Source organism: Podarcis cretensis, assembly GCF_951804945.1.
Source record: "Podarcis cretensis genome assembly, chromosome: 10".
NCBI lineage: Eukaryota > Metazoa > Chordata > Lepidosauria > Squamata > Lacertidae > Podarcis > Podarcis cretensis.
Genome location: NC_137179.1, coordinates 23,243,028 through 23,257,940, shown reverse-complemented (window position 1 = coordinate 23,257,940; position 14,913 = coordinate 23,243,028). Strand labels below are relative to the sequence as shown.

The window sequence follows — 14,913 nt, the reverse complement described above, 5'->3', positions numbered from 1 at the left end:
ATCTCAAGCTGCTTTACAGCACAATCCTAGGCATGTTTACTTAGAAGCAGGGGTGTGCAAACGTGTAAATTCCAGCTTCTTATTTTCCCAATCTTAAGTTCTCCACCTTTCCACATCAGTTTTGTGATTTTTGTTTTAAAGTTCTCGTGAAAATTCAGCAGCATTTTAGTGCGAACTTTTCCTAGAATAGTACGCACATTATTATGGCAAACAATTTTGCCCAATATACACATTTTTGGAAAGCACTTTATGTAATTGGTCTTTTAACGCTAGTTTCAGTCACCTATGAATGTTAATACACAATTTACCCCAGTATAAGCATTTTTGTACACATTGCTTGGCTACAGAAATTCAGAGACGTTTGAGTTCGGAGGGGTAGCTGTGTTATGATTGTTTGTGTATTGTTTTGGAAAGGGCAAATTAGTTAGGTTCACCCATAATTGCAAATTGAATTGAATTTCTCTCCCACTCCTACTCAGAAGTATTGAGTTCAGCGTGGCTTACTCCCAAGTAAGTGTGTTTAGGATGGCAGCCTAACCTTGCTTAGACCCAAACTACACTTTGAAAAGAATCACCTCCCACATCACAGGTAGACCATTGAAGCAGAGTGGTTGTAGTTGGGGAAATACTAATGATATTTTGAAAAGGGTGGTCATGTGTCTTACTTTGCAGAGGAAAAGCAGTAGCATTGCAAACACACTCAGAACACCTGGTCACTATGGTGAGATGCATTTCTATTTAAAACACGGTCATTAGTTTTATTTATGAATTTGCACCTAGGTATATATAAATTATGGGACGCGGGTGGCGCTGTGGGTTAAACCACAGAGCCTAGGACTTGCCGATCGGAAGGTCAGTGGTTCGAATCCCCGTGACGGGGTGAGCTCCCGTTGCTCGGTCCCTGCTCCTGCCAACCTAACAGTTCAAAAGCACGTCAAAGTGCAAGTAGATAAATAGGTACCACTCCGGCGGGAAGGTAAACGGCGTTTGTGTGTGCTGCTCTGGTTTGCCAGAAGCGGTTTAGTCATTCTGGCCACATGACCCGGAAGCTGTACGCCGGCTCCCTCAGCCAGTAAAGCGAGATGAGTGCCGCAACCCCAGAGTCGGCCATGACTGGACCTGATGGTCAGGGGTCGCTTTACCTTTACCTATATATAAATTAGCATATGCAAATCTGTGTCCCCTTTCTTCTTTGTTGTTGCTGCTGCTGCTGTTGAAGCTGCATGCCCTCTTATTTGGTGATGTGTAAGTGGATACCCTCATTTTCAACTCCATGATACGAAAGAGAAGCAGATAGATCATAGAACTGCAGAGTTGGAAGGGACTAAGAGGGTCACCAGCCCCCTGCAATGCAATAATCTTTTCGTCCAACACGGGGATCAAACCCACGGTCCTGAGATTAAGACCCTCTAGATGGGGAGATACAAGTCAGTGATGTCAGCACATCTCCCTGTAATGGGTAATTTTAGCTGCACTTTCAAAAGCCATTACCCAGAGGTTTCACAAGTGCAAGCAAGTGATGGGCAGAAAACCCCAGTAAATTACAGAATACAACCAAAAATAAACAATCTCATCATATCTATACAACCAGTGCTGGTTTTGACCTAAAAAGCTTCATAAGGCCCCAATACCTTAAGGGACTGCCTCTCCCTTCATGAACCTACCTGGACCCTGCATTGATCATCCAGTAATCATCTTGTGCCCTTCTAAAGGAAGTGTGGAAGGTAACAACACTAGAACGGGTCATTTCAGGAGTGGCTCATTGATTACGTATTGATTTTGCCAAAGAGATGTGCCTGGCATCACCATTATCAATGTTTAGGTGCCAGGCAAAGACATTCCTGGCTCTTAGTTGGGGTCATAGGGCATACCCTCCAACATTTCTCCAGTGAAAATAGGGGCATCCTAAGGAAAAGCGGGACAATCGGAAACTGGGACAGCTTCCTTAAATCAGGAATGTCCCTGGAAAATAGGGACACTTGGAGGGTCTGATAGCATATGATGATACCCAAATCTGTGTTGGTGTCCATCTGTTTAAGTTATTGCAGAATGAGCACTTTTAGTCGGTTAACGTTCTTTTATCTTTTTGATGCATTTTAAATTTTGTATCATGTATGCTTTTATCATTGTCGTTTTGAGACATTTTTGTAGTGACAAATAAATGCAGTGACGTAACAGTAATAATAATACCACCAGCATCGAATTGGAACTCAGATTGGAACTACCGGTAACTCCGCACATCTTTAGAATGAGACATTACAGCCATTTGGGAAATTATTAGTAAATATGTAGGTGTTCACACATTCCATTTTCTGTTCCAAAGCTGGAGGCTTCGCTGCACCAAGAAGGGAAAGCTATGGATGAAAGGATTCTTTAGATTGCAGCAAGAAGCCTTTCCAAAACTGGCCGCGCAATCTTTACATCATAGAGAAAAATACTGACTCATGCTTGTCCTCCCACGCAACCCTTACGAAAATAAAAAGCTGAAGTGATTCAAGATTCACCCACACAACGTTGGAAGAAAGTGTAAGCCTCACATTCGTGCCCCCTTGCTGCACAAACAGTTAGCAAATACTCGGTGTACAGAAAGAAATTATCTTCCCACATGCAGCCTCCACAGAGACATTCTTGAAAATACGGTGACTTCATCTCATTGAGTGCAACGTTTTGATTACGCACGAGAAAATGAAATGGCGAGCGGGCGGGGGGAGAATAGAAGAATCATTTTTACTAAAAGGAAGAAGAGGTCATATCTGTAAAACAAATGGGAGGCCCAATTTGAAAACTTAAGTTAGAGCAAAACTTCCAATGTCTTAATCTATGAGAGGTAGCATCGAAACACACACACACACACACACATACCTGCCGAATCCTGGGAATGGTAGTTTACCTCTCTCACAAAACTAAAATTCTCAGCACACTTAGCAAACTGCAGTTCCCAGGATTTTCTAGGGAAGTAAAATGTGCTTTGAATGTATAGTGTGTATGCAGCAGAATACATTGGTGCAAACCCAGAATGAAAAATTCCAAAATTATCACTGAAGCCTGGCAGAACATTTCTACCAAAGCAGGGGTGTGGGGCAGGGAGGAGGAATCCAAGTTGGGGGAACTGCCAAATTCAGAGTCCCGCTGGGCTCATACTAGCAGGGCAAAAGATAGTGCCGGAGGCAGTCTTTTTCTGCTTTTCCACCTCACCTAGCCAAGTTGTTTTGGATTTTCCTTTCAAGTCATCTCAGTGGGAGGGGGAAAAAAGCATATGGGCTGGTTGTATTATGCCTCCTGTTGGAGGTGGGGGCTATTGAGGGGAACAAGAGGGCTTTATATTCAGCCAGTCCAAAAACTTCCCCAGATTGCCCCATTTTGCTGTCACGCAAAGCAGCAGGCGCGAGGGATGTCCGGTGCCCACAACACAGAGGTTTGCGAATGTGGTTCGCATTATGCGGGCCGAGAAGAAGAAGAAGAGGAGGAGGAGGAGGAGGAGGAGGAGGAGGAGCTTGGACTTGATATTCCGCCTTTCACTCCCTTAAGGAGTCTCAAAGCGGCCAACAATCTCCTTTCCCTTCCTCCCCTACAACAAACTCTGAGGTGAGTGAGGCTGAGAGACTTCAGAGAAGTGTGACTGGCCCAAGGTCACCCAGCAGCTGCATGTGGAGGAGCGGGGAAGCGAACCCGGTTCACCAGATTACGAGTCCACCACCCTTAACCACTACACCACGCTGGGAGGAGCAGTCTATCCTTTGGCCCCTGAGATGTCTCTTCAGGGACTGGTCCATTATTTCCACACTGGGCCTTCCACCCCACACACGCCGCAGCGTTCCACCTGGCTATATCAGATGGAGAGGCGAGATCACAAGACTCCTCCATCGGCCTTGCTGGGAACCTGAGTACCTTTTTGTTCCTCACTTTCCAGGTTTTCCCCCATCTGCAGCCACGTGACTGCCTTAAGGAGAAAAAGGAGACAGCTGAAAGTCCCCTTTGTTGGCTCAGCTGAGACTCCATTCCCTCTTGCAACCACCTTCTGCACCTCCATTACTTTATAACCTTATCCTGCAATATTATGTACCTAGAATTTGCATGATCCTCCCTTACCTTTTTCTGTTGCATTACCTACATTGTAAACTACCAGTGCAAATGTGTGTGCGTGGGGGGGGGGATAAGAAGGCCCTGAATGAGCCCCATCCCTTACTTTCCCCAGTTTTACCTCAAGCATTCCCCTTGTAGCCTTCTCAGAACAGTAGCCAGGAAGCTATCCCAAAAGATGAGGAGGCCAGGGGCCCTCTGCCTCACCCCTGTAATTTGAGCACTGAATGTTTGTGAACATGCCAAGAACTGACAGGTGAATTCGTAAGGAAGCAGGGAAATAGCTACTTCCCTTCTCCCCTGTCCTCTCTCTGCCTGTAAGATCCCATTAATTAACATTACCTTATCAAGTGCAGTGTAGGTTTCTTCTTATGGTAGCTCGATAGCCAGAATAAATCGTTTTCTGCTAATAATAGCAGGCGCTTACTGAAAGATTAATGCGTAAACTGTGCTGCACCTAAGTGGCTTGTCCTTACTTTTAGTGGCCCAGAAGTTGTAGCTAAGTACCGGTAATTTGTGCTTGCAGTGTGGCCACATTACGGAATTGTCAAATGCCAAAAGCTGCAGCAGCACTGCAGAACGACTCACCCATGGTACACGCCCAATTTAATTCAGCTTTTAAAACAATGAAGCACTTTCAAACATGGTTCTTCTGGAACACTTACATTTCTGGCTCCCCCCACCCCCGCCTCCAACTGCTTCTATACATCGAGGATTGGATCCAAACCTACAGTGCAATCCTAAATGCTGTCTACTCAGAAGTAAATCACATTGACTTTGATGGAGCTTACACCCATAGAAGTGGAGTTAGGACTGTGGTTTTAGTTATTCTTTTTTTTATACAAATGTTTTTATTAGCAATTTCAACATAACAACATATCAAAACATATCATATTCATTATTTCCCCCCTTTTTTCCCACCCCCCAAACCCTCCCTCCCCTCCCCCAGAGACTTCCCTCAGCTCCTCTCTCTGATTACTCAGCACATATTATTCTCTGCATGTTATAAAATTATACAAATCCTTACATTATCTATCTACCATGTTGTCAATCAATAAATTTGTGTTTGTTTATTCAAAACCTGCCAAGGAGTCCAATTCATTTTGTTGTCTTTTTAAGTAATTTGTGAAAAGTTCCCGTTCTTCTTTGAAGTCACAGTTGTCCTTATCTCATGGTTTTAGTTATTCTTAAAGGAGACCCCCCTGAAATCTATAGGACCTCACCGATTTCAGCAGTTCTAATTCCAACTCAGAGAAGTGATTGCAACAAACAGTTAAATGGCCCTGCGTTGTGCGTGACATATCCCTTCTGGCAGTCAATCATCAGTGGGTGACTGCTTCTACATTGCTGTAATAATGAAGTCAAAAAGGGAACTGGAGTTGCAATATATAATGCGACCTGTTCCAAACTGCAGCCATGCCATTCTATTCCACCACCCAGGTGTGACCCATCTTGTTTCACTACCTGAGGCAAAACAGGAATGGCGACCTCCTGCCCTCCCTGCGCTGAGCCCCACTTTTGGCGTCATCGCCACACCTTGGCTCTCACCAAACTTGGTGGGAGCCAGGGCGCTCCGCAAAGTGTTGCCACTCCCTTGGTTTCTCTTGAATTTAATAGAATTTTAGTGGCCCTTATGTTCTCAAGCTTACAGGCCATAAGGTGTACTGCAGCATCAGGTTTTTTTTATCCTAGACCATTACTTGCTTCATCAAAGTGCAGATTTGTTTCCAAATGCCAGCAATTCCCTCTGGGCCTACAAATAACAGGGTGGAGTGGGAAAAGAGACACGACATATACAGAACAATGTAGTGAACAGCCAAAGATCCCTCTTTCTCAAAAACATCTGCCAGGAAGCATTTTATGGTCGGCATTCTTATTTGCCTCTGAAAATAAATTTATTTTGATATTGCCTTTCAGACCCAACGAAGGTGCCCAAATGGTTTTTTTTACAAAAATAGAAAAGAAAATACAAGCAGAAATGTAAATACAGTAACAGATGCACACACCCCAAAAAGCAATGCAAGAACGTTGAATGTCACATTAAAAACAAATAAAAGCCAGGCAAAATATAAATGCTTTTGGTGCCTGCTGAGAAGCAATGAAGGGCAGGGAATTCCATTTCAGGGCACTACCACAGAAAAGGCCCTGTCCTGCATTACCACCAAGAAGAAGAAGAAGAAGAAGAGTTTGGATTTGATATCCCGCTTTATCACTACCCGGAGGAGTCTCAAAGCGGCTACCATTCTCCTTTCCCTTCCTCCCCCACTGAGGCTGAGAGACATCAGAGAAGTGTGACTGGCCCAAGGTCACCCAGCAGCTGCATGTGGAGGAGCGGAGACGCAAACCCGGTTCACCAGATTACGAGTCCACCGCTCTTAACCACCACAGCACACTGGCTCTCACCACTTATTTTGGTGGTAGGACAGACAATAACAACTTGGAATACGACACTGTTTGTCCATGTGGTGTCTGTGCCCACAAAGCTTCTAAACCCTGCCTCATACCCTCTTGGTCATGACATGGAGCTGAAGGAGGAAGTTGGAAAAGTGACACTCTTTCCCACTCCCTCTTTCAACTCTGTACTTCCCAAGGCTCAGATTAATATTACCTAAGTGACCGGACGGGGTGGTGTTCATGGCACTCTCTCAAAAAAACAAATATGCCCCTGGCAGTCCCAAGAATATAATCTCAACATATTGGCATCTTCATAGGGAAGAGGCTGTCTTTCAGATATCCTAACCCGAAGCTTGTTAAGGCTTCTTGTTTGCCTTGTTATTTCTTCTCCAAAGTGTCCCAAAATATTTGCAGTTTTATTTTGCAATCTAGAATTTCAGTTCTCTTTTTGGTTTTCACAATTAGCATGGGAAAAGGCAACTGAAGCCTGAGGGCAGCATAGAGAGCCAACAAACAAACAAACCCCAAGAGAAAAATGATTTGGGTTGTATTTTTTTCTTTTTCTTTAAAAAAAAATGATTAAAATGCAAAGTGTGTACCTTATGACTTTTGGTACAGGGGAAGCAGTTGCTTTTGCACTTGGAACCCTTGTCTTCCCACCTCAGCATCTTTCCAGAGAACTGTGAAAGAGGAAATTCATTGCCCCAAATAATAATAATAATAATAAATTGTGCTGCACAGTGATTGGCAGGTTTCTTCTCTTATTGCCGTGGAAACCCAGACATCTCTATCAGACAAGAAGTTCAGGCAGACCCTGGGCAAAGGTGCAAATTGCTTTGATAGACCAAGAGAAGCGATAGCATCCCAGATCGAGAGGCAGACAATAGCTATTGTCATTTGTGTTGTTGTTCCAACAGCCCACCCCAAATACAGGGAGGTGGGGCAAATCAAGTCAAATGTTTTTATGACCGGCTGGGGCCCTTTCTAAAAACACAGCTGCTAAAAGCAGCACATTCTCTCTCCTTGTTCCTTGCTAATATCTGCTCGGCTGTGATCTATGTATGTAACTTGACAGCTCACACACTTTATTGCCAATGCAGGATGGTTCAAGGGAAGTTTTTTTGTTATGCAGGTTTTGCATCTCTATTTCAGTCCTGTGGAAAGGCAGTGGGAACAAAGCACAGAGGGGAAGGGGCCACCGACTAGCAAACTGCCAGGCAGGGAAGGAGGAGGGGAGAAATCAAATGCTCCTACATTTGCTGCAAGGCGTTTGAAGAATCCTCCCTGATTCCTATTATTATATTGTTTTAATTCTTTTGTGCTGCCATATTAAGACTGTGGCAAAGCGGCTGCGAGAAGGGTTTTTAGAACAAGACGGAAAACAGGGCTTCTTTAGCACAACTCCCCCGCCAACAAGCATTTATTGAAATTTAAACATAATGAATTTTAGCTTTATTAAATATTGTTCACACGAAAAAGGATCATGTTCAAAAACAAAAGGGGGTCAAAATAGCGTTGGCTTGTTTTCACACCTCTTTCCGTTACGGTGCTTTAAAAAGAATTCACAAGGTTTATTTTTATTTTGGCATTTTTGACAATGCTCAAATCATGTTGTTATAGAGAGAACCTTCCAGCCGTAAACCAAAGAACATAGTCTGAGGAGAACTTCAAAAGGAGAGCAATTCTGACTCTCAAGATACCAGTACCGGTATAATCTATATTGTTTTAACGCTGTATAATTATAAAGTACTGTAATAAGACTCTCTGAACACACTAGAGCCTTATACCAATACCAAACATTATCACTATTAATAATACTGCATAGCATCAAAAAAGGGCTCTTGAGTGTTCAAAGCAGTTCTCACACATTAATTAAGTAAACCTAACAACAATCCTATAAGGAAGGCCAGTATTACTTCCTTTATTTAACAAAACCCTCCGGTGGTGCATCTTGAGAGAAATGGTGGCATAACAGAGCCACTAAGAGATGTACCATCATAGTCAAGGGAACCCTAATATTTGCAAAAATACAAAAACTCCTTTCTTTTTAAATTCTAAGGGGTAATGCCATCAACACCACACAGCCCAATGAGGACTGAGCATGTTCCCAGAGGCAGAACATTGTCTGTCAGCTGGTGTTACGGAAGGGGGGGGGCATGTCTTCTTCACCTTCTTCGCTACAATATATTTGCTCAATTTCTCTAGGACTCCATCACCCCTCCCCAGTCCTCCATAATCCCTCAAGGTGTCAAGACCCTAATCCTGTCAGATGGTCCAGTCAAGCCCTTCCTCCGGTAACGGGCTTGCTAGGTAACGGGCGATGCATATCTGTGCCATTGTCTTGCCATCACCTGTACTCAGGAAACGTTTATGCATATCTCTTTACTCTGTGCAACCCCTACCTTACTGAAGTGCTGATCTATGCAACCCCTACCTTACTGAAGTGCTGATCTGCGCGACCCCTACCTTACTGAAGTGCTGATCTATGCAACCCGTACCTTACTGAAGTGCTGATCTGCGCGACCCCTACCTTACTGAAGTGATGATCTGTGTAAACCCCCACCCACCTTCCTGAAGTGCTGATCTGTGTAACCCCACCTCTTGTGATGTATTCGTGACGTTTTCTGCACTGTATTCTGGGACTTGGAGGGAACTTTTAAAAGTTTATGTCGCCCCATTCTCGGAGTTCAACCTCATCTTGAACCTGTTGCGCAATAAACTTGGATCTTCTGCTGTTTGCTCCTGTCTCCGGCTGAGCTCATTTTCCTCCGCAGGGACCCACGGACTTAGTCCGATGAGCTGGGTGGCAGAGCAGCCTCGCACCCAGATTTTGCCGTAACAGCTGGAAAAGAGAAACAAGGAAGAGAGAGAGAGAGAGTGTGTATACTGCCTTTCTCACAATGAATGCCTTTGTTAAATGTTGAAAAAGAGAAGTTCCTATAGGAGGGAGCAGTGGTGTAGCATGGGGGGGGGGGCACAGGGCAGTTGCCCCAAGCACAAAATTGTTAGGGGGTGCAAAATATCAACACCCTGTGCTGCCTCAATACAGCTGTGTGCGTCCATTGCTGGGCTCCACTGAAAACAGCTTCTCCATGCGAACCATGAAGCAACCTCTCCAGACGACAGAACGACTCTTCTTTTATTATCTCTGCGGCTGCGACCCCCTAGGTGATGCAGACGCCGTTAGGCCGTTGAATGTGCATGCATACTCCCTCCCTCTCCCGCTTCTGTGCGGCCCCGGGCACCGGCAACCCATGCTACACCACTGGGAGGGAGGCCTCCCTTATTATCCCTGTAGTGCAATGAGAGGCTGAAGAAGAGAGAGAACAACTGATTATAGAAGACCAACTACTAAGCTAATGACAGTGGCAAGTTTTAAACTAGGGTCCATCTTGGGAAGTGTTTGCAAGTTTATAAATGATCCACAGAGACTGGGTTAGAAGGAACAAACTTTATTTAGAAGTGTGCTACTGGGAGTAAAACTGAGACTAGCCAGATACCCAGAACTGAAGGTGTGTATGCAAGACTCACAGACAGGAGCAGGGGCTGGGCAGCCTGCCTGTAATTTGTAGCGGAGCACCCAATAAGTGATGGTGGAAGGCAGACAGGAGAGCATCTGCAAGGATTTTTCCATGGGGGTTAGGTGGGGCAAAGTAAACAAACAGGCAGACAGGCAGACATTGGCATCAGAGAACAGGTCTACCTTTTCTGAGAGATCTGGTGCTGACAGAGCGTTATTTTGCCATATAGATCAGGTTCTAGTAAACTTACGGTGTGTGTTTAAAAGAAAGCCAGGGCTTATGGTTCATCGTGGTAAGAAGGAGCAGCTGCCCCCCTGTGCTTGTCCATGAGGACAGACCCCAGAACAGGAAGGGGTTAGTGGATAAGGTACCTTATGTAGACTTTGAAGGCCACCCATGAAGTAGATCTTTCTAGTCTGAATTCTAATTCCTTGAGACTCATGTGAATCACCCTGTTGAGTTTGAAGCGGCCGGGAAGCTGTAGGAACTTGGACTTAAATTAATGGGGGAAAGCTGATGAATGGAAGAGGCTGTCAGTCTCCAAAGGAAATGCTTCTGTTCAGGAAGTGGAGTGAACATGAAGGAGTACCTGGCCTGTGTGTACTTAAAACTCTGGTGCACAGGAAGTTAGAGGGGCTTTGATGGGGCGCCAGTTGCGGGCCTTTTGTAACAGAGATTAATGTCCTGTATGAACTGACTGGCTTTACTATATTACGGGTCATCAAAGGAAGCAATAGAAAGATAGGATCACACGGCAAGGTTTGGAAGCATTTCATTAACAAAAAAGGAAACGAAAAGGCTACCAGTATTTTCCAGTAAATCTTTTAAATATGCATGAAGCACACATGGACTCTTTTTAATTAGATAGCCTCTATATTGGCGTTTTTAAGACGCAAATGCTCTTGATGTTTTTAAGGTACTTGAATGCTGTTCTATAAAAACAAACAAACAAAAAACCTCTGTTAATTTTAGAATCCACTGGCTTGTAACCCACAACCTGCCTTTGTGCAGCAAGCAGCTAGAACTATTTCCAAGCAAACAGTGCAGGCTGGCAACAGATTCCTTAAAGGAAAACAGGCACTACACCAATTTAAAACTTGCTTAAATGTCATTATCAAACTATCCCATTTAAGACAGTAGGTTCATGGCTTGATCTAGGCAGAAGGGACGATAGTTGCATTGTACACAAAATATGCTAAGGTTTTGGGTTGGTTTTTTTACTGGCAATGCTTTGGCAAGTTTTCAAGTTACACAGAACAGTTTATCAAGGGCCGGTGTTCTGAATAACTATCAGGTGTACAATCCTGGTCAGCAGATGGTTTTCATGGAGGGAGCAGTATTAATGTAAAGGAAATGGGTGGGGAATGGTCTAGTCACGCAGTGTTTCCCAACCTTGTGCCTCCAGCTGTTTTTGAACTACAACTCCCATCATCCCTGACTAGCAAGACCAGTGGCAAGGGATGATGGGAATTGTAGTCCAAAAACAGCTGGAGGCACAAGGTTGGGAAACACTGGTCTAGTGCTCACTGAAAGAAACTGTGGCCATTCTTTCTTGTTAGACTGTGACTACAGCTCTCATCATCCGTGGCTATAGGTCCTGCTGGTTGGGGCTAATCGGAGATGGAGTCCAACAACATTTGGAGGGGCACAGGTGTCCCCTCTTTGCCATAAGCGAACTGCTTAACAAGTTCTGTTGCTACAGACACTGTTTCCTTCAGACCTTTTTTCACTTTTAAGATGATAACAGGAAGGCCATGACGAGGCTCCTTTCAACATGCAACCAGAAGAAGCTCTTTCTGCACCAGGCACCAGCTGATGCTTCTGAATAAGAGGTGCATTTAATCATTCTGTGCTGGTCCAGTTCTGGACACAGCCAAAAAGCTCTGGCTTGGTTCCATAGACTGAAAGTTAATCAAACTCACAGAATCATAGAGTTAGAAGGGACCCTCAGAATCATCTACTCCAGTGTTTTCCAAACTTAAATCTCCAGCAGTTTTTGGAGTACAATTCCCATCATCCCTGGCAATTGGTACTGCTAGCTTGGGGACGTTGGGAAACACTGATCTAGTCCATCCCCCGACAGTGCAGGAATATGTAGCTGTCCTATATGGGGATCGAACCTGCAAACTTGGCGTTATCAGCACCATGCTCTAACCAATTGAGCTATCTGGGCTGACCTACAGCAAGAACAAGTGCACAATATAAGTCATCATTCCTTAAGTCTCTTAAGTCCCACTGATAATATAGTCGGGATCCAAGCCTACGTATTCTGCAATTCCCATTGTTTTTGAGATAACAGAAGAGACACTAAGGGGAAGGGGTAACTTCCAAGCCCATGGGCTCTGATATGGTCGAAGATTACCCAGACAGCCAGAGGGATCTGAATACAAATGGTATACACTAGGCCCAGAGGATCCTTTCAGCAGCTCTAGTGGTTTTCAAGAAAAATGCTAATGCAACAGGCTTGTTCACATGAAACGTAATCGCAAACGGAAGTATCCCAAGCCAGGGTTGCAAAGGCTATCAGTGTGCATCGCACGGGTCAAACACTCATCAATAAAGAAGAAATATTTTCTGGGAAAAATCTGATCCCTGCGGACACCTTTGATTTACCGTCTCCTCTATCTGTGCTGTAAATTGATCTCTCGCCGACTTCCCATCTCCTCTCAAATGGAACCAGCTTCCGCCTGGGTGCTACGAGAGTCATTTACATTGACAAGTGTATCCAGCTCAGGAATCAGTGAATCTCTTTTCTCTCGCTCAACAAAACAGCTTTTATGCCTTTAAAGCCTGGAGCAGTCTATGATTTCAGCAGGAGACGTTCTGTCTAAAAGTCAGCTCTGCTTGGCTTTCTGAATGAGAGGAGTGGATTTGTCAAGACAGGAAACACAGCGTTTCCTTTGTGCCTGGAAGTTGCCACTGCGTCAGGCACGCTGTTGCATCCAGTGGCCTATTTTCCCCCACCATGAATTATGTCACTTTAAAAATTAATGTCCTCATGCTGCTCAGCAGATTCCAAGTGTCTAAGCTGGTGAGCACAGATCTTTTTGTTATAACTATCGTGAGCAAAGAGATTGGCCCAGTTTCCTTTAGTGGTTGGTAGCAGACCTCCTTACCAGCAGAGGCGCCAACTTGCGAGGAAGATGGGGGGGCAATGATGCTTGTGTGACATCACAATGCAATGTCAGGAGGAACCAGGGGGCAGAGCTGACCGTGGCGGCAGCGTGGCATCAATGGCTGGTGGCTCCTCCTCTCTGGTGTTCAGCCTCCTTCTCCTGCCACCACCAATGGCCAGGGGCTGCTTCCCTCTCCTTCCCTTCTGTGACAGGAGGAGGAGAAGGAGTCTTTAACATTGGGGGTGCCCTAAAGAGCTTATTGGGGGGCCCTAAAGAGCTGGGCCCCTAGGAGTTGGCACTTTTGCTCACCAGCCTGTAGCCACAGGAGGAACAGGAATATTCTATACCCTTTCTATTTATGTCGCCTTTTAATCTTTTATTCAGAGATATAAAGCAACATGTACAGACCACATTCAATCCCAACAGGTATCCAAGACAGTGTTCTCCAGATGTTGGAGGACTCTAAGTCCCACCATCCCAGCCAGCATGGCCAGGGGGCGAGGAATGATGGGAGTTGGAGTCCAGCAACATCTGAAGGGAATCACGTTGATTACACCTGTTCTATCCAATGGCTAAGTCAAACTGACAGTGCTACCGCCTTCCCACCTTCTGGCCAACAAATACAAAGGCACTGGGATTACTGGCAAATGTTGATCATATGTTTTAAATTTTTATAAAATGGTGATGGTTTTATTTATTGTTGCCTTTATATTTACCCTTCCTCCGAGGAGTTCCGGGTAGCTTTTTCTCCTCACAACAACTCTGTGAGACAGGCTGAGAGACAGTGACTGGCCCAAGGAGATCCAACTGTCGTTCCCAAGGTAGTTAACAATCCATCCTCCTTCATAGGGAATTTTAGCTCCCCTGAAAGTCTCCTAAGGACTCTCAGCATCCTTAAAAAACTGCAGCTCCCAGAATTCTCTGAGGGAAGCCAAGGCTGTTTATAGTGGTATCATAGTGTTTTAAATGTATGGTGTACATGTGGTCGATAAATGTGCAAGTGCGGGGAAAGTGAGATTGTGTCTGGTAGCCATCTTTCCCCCACTGCTCACACACCTGCTGGCTGGGCTCCCTGGTGGCCACATCACAGACACATGACTAGCGCATGGAGTCCTTTTCTCCCCTCATGCATTCACTGAATACACGGACAGTTCTCTAAAGACTGGCTACTGGTGTTGTGCAAGCATATGCACACAGATCACCCCCTTCTGCACAACATTTCCCGCCCTGGGCTAGTTCATTAGCTCCTCATGCATACTAGCTTTAGGAGTGTCAAACAAGACATTTTACTTCCTACTTCCTAGAGAGCCATCTCTCACATAGTGCAGCAACTCACCCAGGTTTCCCACTTAGATGGAGCATGCCCAGTTGGTCCCACAAGCACCAGTTCTCTGACAGGCATAGCTGTATACCTATAGGATATACTCACTGCTGAATGCCTGTTTGTCACATTCACACTTTAATATTTCTAGATTTCTCAGTAAAAAAAAGAACTCCAGTATCCTTAATCAAAGTGTGTACAGTGGTACCTCAGGTTAAGAACTTAATTTGTTCCGGAGGCCTGTTTTTAACCTGAAACTTTTCTTAACCTGAGGTACCACTTTAGCTAATGGGGCCTCCCGCTGCTGCCGTGCTGCCACTACACGATTTCTGTTCTCATCCTGAGGTAAAGTTCTTAACCTGAGGTACTATTTCTGGGTTAGCGGAGTCCGTAACCTGAAGCATCTGTAACCTGAAGCGTCTGTAACCTGAGGTACCACTGTATATGAAGAACCATCTTCAAATGCAGTAATTCAGCTTAC

General features: G+C 44.9%; 1 long non-coding RNA gene across 1 annotated transcript; it reads right to left on the bottom strand.

The window, feature by feature from the left end:
* Positions 1-10,803: 10,803 nt before the first annotated feature.
* Positions 10,804-13,288, bottom strand: LOC307224770. Its single transcript, XR_013842743.1, has 2 exons — positions 12,609-13,288; positions 10,804-10,927 (listed from the first exon to the last, which is right to left on the bottom strand). It is a non-coding gene; the product is annotated as an uncharacterized lncRNA (long non-coding RNA).
* Positions 13,289-14,913: the final 1,625 nt, after the last annotated feature.